The 7,948-nt window shown below is 33.9% G+C and overlaps 1 non-coding gene across 1 annotated transcript; it reads right to left on the reverse strand.

Annotated features, from left to right (window-relative positions):
* Nucleotides 1-219: 219 nt before the first annotated feature.
* Nucleotides 220-290, reverse strand: TRNAG-GCC (transfer RNA glycine (anticodon GCC)). The gene has a single exon. It is a non-coding gene; the product is annotated as a tRNA-Gly (tRNA).
* Between the last annotated feature and the right edge of the window lie 7,658 nt (nt 291-7,948).

The following is a 7,948-nucleotide window of genomic DNA, read 5'->3' on the forward strand; positions in this document are numbered from 1 at the left end:
ATAAAAAAATTAAATATAATTATTATATTTTTAATAAATAATATATTATTTTATCTCGTGATATATATAAGAAATAAAGATGTAAGACTTACAGAGGAGAGCGATCCATATTTTATCATCCGTGAAAATCTTTTATATATTTAGATTTTCTCAAGAAATATAAACTAGAGTTAAAAAATAAATAATAAAAAGTCAGTGAGAGTAAAAACAAACAACATATGCACCAGCCGGGAATCGAACCCGGGTCTGTACCGTGGCAGGGTACTATTCTACCACTAGACCACTGGTGCTTGATGTCTTGAGAGGCCTTGTAATCACTTTAAAAATACAGAATATTGACTTCCACATTATCAGATAAGAATGAGGATACGTAATGTTGTTGTTCTCTTGATTGGTTGGACAGAGGCACAGTGTCAAGCTTTATATGCTCCACGGAACCACCAACCATGAGTCATGTACTCGGCATTCAAAATTACAACATTTTAATGTTGTAAAATGTTAAAATTTAGTTTTGCTGTTTCTATTTTGACATCAATCATTGGAGATGCTATTAGAAATATGAAAAAATTGATTTTGACTCACGTGGTCTACTTTTTGTTTAACGATTCTCGATTGAATTATAATAGTCAGATGGTGACTCAGATCCCTTGCGAATGGGGCTCAAATCAAATTTGATCATGAGTTAAAAATTTGGTTAAATTTGAGTCGATATAAAAGAAAGTAACATTGGCACACATTTTAAAGCTCTCTTAACTTCAAAAATACACACACACATTCTTACTTGGCTTAACTTGATTATATGCACTATAAAAATCAAGACACTCATCATCGTCACAATTAAAACTTGTTTAAGATTAGATCAAGTAGTAAGCAAACTAAATTTGAGCAATCCTTATATTGGCTGCAGGCCCATATCTGTTGAGCTTGAAAAGTTTGCCTTCCTTTTCCAAACCGCCCAAAATCATAAGTCGGCCTGTTGACAGCAAGCCCATCTGTGTCGGTGCAGCCCCTACTTGTGAAAGTGAAAAAATATGAATTCAACGCTCACATTCACTTTTATGTTCCCCAAAAAAAAAAAATGCTCACATTTGTCGTACAATTTTAAAATTCTAAGCAATTTTTTGAATATATATACATATATTTTTTTTTATGAGTATGTAATATTGTTGAAAAGAAAAATAAAAATTGTTGTGATAAAATTTAAAAAACAACAATAACTATTAGATTTATTTGATCTTAAATATTAACAATGTCACATAAGACATTTTTCATAACCCTTATATTTATTCAATTTTAATCCTCATCTCTGTTACATTTTTGAAAAAACTGATCTATATTATATAGAAGTTGTATCACATAATTGGATAAGAAAATGTTTATAGATGATTATTAATTTGGACTTAGATGCGTAAATATTATAAAAATATATCTAAAAAGAATATTATATAAAAATATTTTAAAATTACATAGAAATACTAAGGCAATGTTTGCTTTGTGTTTTAGAAGAAAAAAATTAGAAATGTCTTCAAAAAAATGGAAACTAGTTTGACAAAAATAAATATAAAAAATATAATTTTAGAAATTATTTATGGCCTCCCCAAAAGATAAAATCATATACCAATGGAAAGTGTTTTTTATTTTTTTTTATTTTTTTCACCAAATTAACTTTTAGTTTTTCAGAAGAAAAAAAATTGAAACAAATTTCTACAACCAAACCAAACATGTATCTTGCCACTTTAAAAAGTAAGTTCGTAGTGTTTTATAGTTGCTTAAATTGTCGGTATTTTTCCGTAATAATATATAAAATATATATAAAAAAATAAATTAAATAGAATTGACAAAATAATTTTTTATTAAAAGGATGAAATGCAGAATAAACGATACAACTAAAATATAGAAATGAATTAAATTACATTACTAATAGAACAAATGATTAAAAAATTAGAATTTATCAAATTTAAGAACAAATGATATGAAAAGAAGCAAACCGAAACCTGCACTAGACAATTTCCTTAAAACAGATTCATCGCTTCCTGATAGATGCTAGAGGTACGTCGAAATCTGTCTCCCAGGATACAACGGTCGAAACTAGCTAACATAGAAGCACTTTCTGAATAGATTCGGCGAACTTGACAATAGATGCACTCTCTCTAACAAGAACCAAAGAAAAGGCTAACAAAAGAATATAAGAAAAATTTTCTTTAGTGTAAAATAAACATCTCTAACTTTTTATTTTAAAACACCACCTCTATTTTCTATCAAAAATCTCTCTAAAATTCTTCCTCTAAGTTGAAGAGGAAATGCCCTTTTTATCCTTATAGAGAATGGGTCTTAGCCATGAAGGTTACCATAAAACCTAGCATTAATGGCCATCAACTCTAACCATTAGGGCTAAAGTTACAAAAGATGCAAAACTCTGATATGCATAATATGATCATCAACTCTATCATCAAAAGATGAGAGTTACAAAAGTTGAATAAATAAATAAATAAATATATATATAATGCTATTTAAATAATCCAATTAGATGAGTCGCAAAATGGATACGGGTGTTGAGTCACAACCCGATCCAAACCTAGTCTATAACATATGCATAAGACAAGTCCAGTCCAGCATAGCACAACCTGACCCATGCCCAAGACTAAATCCAACAAATGCACATATACAATCCTATGCTAGTCCAGACCAAGACTAAAATTAAGTCCAAGTCTAAGTTCAAGCCTAGGCCCAAGCCCAACTTCTATTGATATCCACTTTATGAGACAATTCTCATTCACAACTTAATAGTTTCGGCCCATCATTTTTATACTACAATCTTCTCACTTGAGAGAATACAAAACCACTCAGATCCACATCAACCGGTGGTTAGGTCCCACTTTAATTTCAAATTAAAGTTGCCGAAAAACGATTATTTTTCAACAATCCCCCACATGAATAAAATTGGCCGAATAAAAAAAACTAACAACACTTAATAACAAAGATTCAAAGAGAGAGCACATAGAATAACCCTGCATCAGAAAAGGTAACTGTTGGGCTTGAACCTTTTGTAGTAAAAGCCTATCGGATTTATTGGTTGACTAGTGAACGTGATGTCTTAAACTGTTCTGCGGTTTGTGTAAATCGAGACAATAGGCCTCACACAGAAGTTACTCCAACCATTGTTTATGTTCTCATTGTTGTGTCCGATTTGGTCTTAGAATATTAGCCTGGTTCAGTTAGTGTTTTTAAAGAATTTGGCTTCATCAATTCTGAAAGAAGTGGCCCCACATCGTACTCATATAGGTGACCTACACAAGGTATCTCGTTATATCACGGTTGACGATTCACAGCACTTAGGTCATTAAAAGCATCAGCTTAACCTTCTACCCTATAGGATATCACTGTATAAAGGAATGACCAAGAGAATTTACCTCTTCAGTGACTTACCTGTTACACGCAATTAGGTTGTCCCTTTGAACCTAGATCTTGAGATTTTTAGTCAACTAGGTTGGGTTTTCCATTATGGTAACACTCGCTAAAGGCCTTAACCCCATTCCTATTGATGATTTCTTACTAACTCTCAATTTAACCCTTTGGTTAGCAGATCCGCAATATTGTCTTTAGACTTTATATAGTCTGTAATGACAACATACGAGAGTAGTTGTCGTATGGAATTATGTCTTCGACGAAAATGTCTAAACCTTCCATATGTGCCTTACCAATACTTGATTAGTTGTCGCAAAGTATACAAAATTGCTAGCACAAGTTTTGATCAATACGGAATATCAAAAATGACAAAGCCATTCAGCTACTCCAGTAGCTTTATCTGAATAACTAAATTCCAATTCCATCATTGATCTCATGATACACATATGCTTGGAAGATCTCCAAGACACGGTTACAACTCCAATTAGAGAAAACATATCCACTAATGGATTTGTAGTCTTTGTATCAGATATCTAGAAAGTGCATTTGTACCCTTCTAGTACAACTGGATATCAAGTGTTATGTAACTCATAATCCCGAGTGTAGTGTAAATATCTTAGTACCCGCACAAACGCCCTCTAAAGATAGGCGGTAGGATTATTCGTGTATCTACTTAGCCTATTTACTGAGCATGCTATACATGGCCTCGTACACCTTATTAAATACTTTAAACTTCTAATGACCCAAGAATATTCTAGTTGAAATACACTCTCACCATTATTTTTGGCCAAATGTAGACTTAAGTCTACCAGTGTCCTCGACACACTTGTATCTGATTTACTAAATTTCTCAAGTATCTTATTAACATAATGAGACTGCGAAAGTACACTACCAGCAAATGGTCAAGAAATCTTAATTCACAGATAGATATATCTACAAGGCCCATGTCAAACTTAGAGTTCAACATCCACTTGGTAGTATTAAACATCTTCTCATAACCACCAATAATGAGCATGTCACCTACACACAGACACAAAATGACATATATTATTGTCAGTGTCTTTGACATAAAAACATTTGTCAATACCCACATGACAACATAGTGTAGTCAAATTTCTCATACCATTATTTCGATACTTATTTCAAATCATAAAATGATTTTCAAGCATACAGTTTTTCCTCGTTTTGGGACCGACAAACCCTTTGGGTTGTTCTATAAAGATTTATTCAACTAAATCATCATATAGGAAAGCTATTTGAACATTCATCTTGATGTATTTTCAAACTTCATACAATTGCGATCACACTCACCATAACTGATGATCATGTATCAAAGTAATTCAGGCCTTCTCTTCTCCGGTATCCTTTAATAACAAGCCTATCTTATCGACTTTCATTCATTTGCATCCCAAGGCTTACTACCTATGCAAAACAAAGCTAATTTTTCTAGATAAATCACAGCTTCAAAGACGTTTTTAACCTCACTAGCCACCATACAAGTTTAAGAAGATTTAGATAGAAAAACTTTAAAGTTCTAGCATATTAACATCTTCTAGAATCATCTCTTTTCTCATAAAAACCATTTCCTCAATTTCATGATATTATTCTTATGTAAATTTAAATATTAGATTTGTCCACACAAAAAATCGATATACACTACTATATTATGCATAACCGTTGAATACAAAGTCAACGGATTTTAAGGCTTATTCTAATCATCTTAAGTTTAAGTATTACCACATTTTACATGACACCCCCCACATTTGTAAAATTTATACGAATACTTTTGATTTTTCCAAAAATTCATACAGGGTCTTTAAACAATTCCTTGTGTCAAAATGATTATGAAACTCTCAAAATCATATCACAGAAAACACATTCCCAGACCGTCATAAACCGAAATAGGTCTTTTTTTAATTCAAGGCATCAAAAAAGTTTGGTCCAACATGTCACTTTGAGGTCAATAGTCTTACTATTTTGAATCACAAACCTAATGATCAATAGTCTACTATTCGGAACTTCATAACATGGCCAATAATCTTATCACTAGGAATCACTAATTCCTCATCATGTGGTCAATAAACTATCCATTACTAGGAACCACAATGTTTTAAATGTGATTAGTAGTCACTTTCATTACTAGGAATCATCATGTCTTGACATATGATCAGTAGTCTCTCTACTACTAGGAACTATCATGTCTTAACATGTAATCAGTAATCCATTTACTATTAGGAACCACAATCTCATAATTGTGTAGCCAGTGGTCTAACACTCCCTAGGAACCACGAGTTTTTTTAAATTTTTTTTTTATTATCTCTGTGATTAGTGATCTTATACTCACTAAGAGTCACCAATTTAATAATATATTTAGAATTTAAAATTTTTAAAAATATATTCACCCACCCTAACGGGTTGTCTCATCTTTGTTTTTAAGCAAAGTCACATAGCAATCATATGTGCTATAATTGACACAAGGATAATATACAAATTGCCTCTGATTCATTCTAAGACATTATCATGCAATCTTGTGATTTCCTCTAATCACACTTGATCTCTCTAAATCTTCCTTTAAGAACCTCGTAAGGCTTAAGGTTGTCAAGTCAAACAACATTTTCTATTGTCACCTCTTGAAACCATTTCTAAAAAATCACTACAGAATTTCACTATTCTGTTTTTCCTGAAACTAAACTTAATACTAGAAATCTCAAAGTTTGAAATTTAATTCAAAACTAATCTCACCACTTACCCTAGAATCGAACATGGTCAGGAAAGTTTCCAAAAAGACTAGAGGGGTCACACCGGTCCCACTTAAGACCCATTTAACCTTAGACAAAACTTTCAATAGCATGTTGACTCATAATCCATGAGAAACAAATTTAAAATTAAGTTTTCTAGTGGATAAACTAGGTTAAAACAAACTAAGTTTACAAAACTGTCACGACCCAAACCCGGCCCTATGGGTTTAGCACCGTAACCGGCCAGTAATCCGAGATTACCGAAGTCCTGCAGAACAGTAATACGGTAATACAGAGTACAGGGCCTGGCGGAAGCCAATACAGTAAATAAACAGTGTCCAATGAGCTGTGACAGTCTGTATGCAAAAGATTTCTCATATATTTATACATAAACAGTACAGAACAGTATACACAATATTTACAATCATTCAGACTAGGGACTCAATCCCTGCATAACAGTACAGTAAACATTCAGTCTATACAGAACAGTAAGACAGTACAGAAGAGGGAATTATAAAACACCCCTAAGCCTTAACACGATAGGCTCGAAACCTCGCAGTGAGGCATATAGGCTGGCTTGACAAAACTGGAGTAACCCTGACGCTCCTAGTCGCGGTCTGGTGCCTGAACACCTACATATATATATGAGCAGTGAGCTAAAGCCCAGTGAATAACATAATGCGTAAAGAGGTTAAGAATGAATGTCCTTACAGTAATGAAAACAATTCATTAAATCAGTATTTCAGTCGTTCAGTCAGTACAGTCATATGTGGTACATCCATTAGTATAACAGTACAGTAAACAGTAGGTCTTAAAAGACCGAACAGTAATGATGGCCATCAGTCAGTAACAGTAGTGGTTCCAACAAGGGAACCGACAGAGATCTCTGTAACAGTAACAGTAAACAGTAGGTGCTAAGGATGCCACAATACAGTTCAGAATATAGGACATACATTCATTCAATTAACAGTATTCAATTCAGAAACAGTACAGTCCAGTTGTTCAGAAAATAATCATTTTTGAACATATCTTTACACAATCGTTACTCATAAAGTTCTGGGCTACAGTAAGCTAGAGCGTGCCTCTCCAGTCGCCAACCCTACACAGTTAACAGATTAAACACACTAAGCTACACAGCTGGGAAAGATAATAACTTAATCCCTAATTTGCCTCGGTGTGTTCTACATCTATATCCTCAACAAGATGTCTTAAACTAGGCCTAAGAATGCCTAGAATGGGATGAGGATGCAAAGATGCACTTTTAAAAGCATTTTCAGAATTTTCAGAAAACAGAGTCCCGCTCGAGCGCAGGTTTCCCCGCTCAAGCGGACATGCAACAAAGGTACACGCTCGAGCATCAAATATCCCGCTCGAGCATACTGTAAAAGTACTGGATGGGTGAAATCTCCGCTCAACGCCCGCTCGAGCTTGAGACAGACGACTCCGCTCGAGCGCCCAATCCTCCGCTCGAGCGAACTGTAAAACAGTGCAGAGAAATACTGGATGCTCGGATTCCACGCTCGAGCGCCACTTCCACGCTCGAGCGGAAGTGCAAAATCTGGGAATTCCAGATTGCACCTCCAAGCCAAAACCAGGTTCAAATGCATCAAAACCGATCCTCTTGGGCTAATTTCTGGAAAAACACTTGTAAACACATGGAATAACATGATTCAAAACTCAATTTGAGAAATCAAAGCCCAAGGGTATTCAATTCAAACCCAATTTCAAACCAATTTCATGAACATGGAGAACATGCAAACATGCATGGATTCAAACCAAATTCAACCTTCAAAGCTTATTCAGAT

This window comes from Camellia sinensis, chromosome 1, assembly GCF_055761805.1.
Source record: "Camellia sinensis isolate YWXY chromosome 1, ASM5576180v1, whole genome shotgun sequence".
Classification (NCBI taxonomy): Eukaryota; Viridiplantae; Streptophyta; class Magnoliopsida; order Ericales; family Theaceae; genus Camellia; species Camellia sinensis.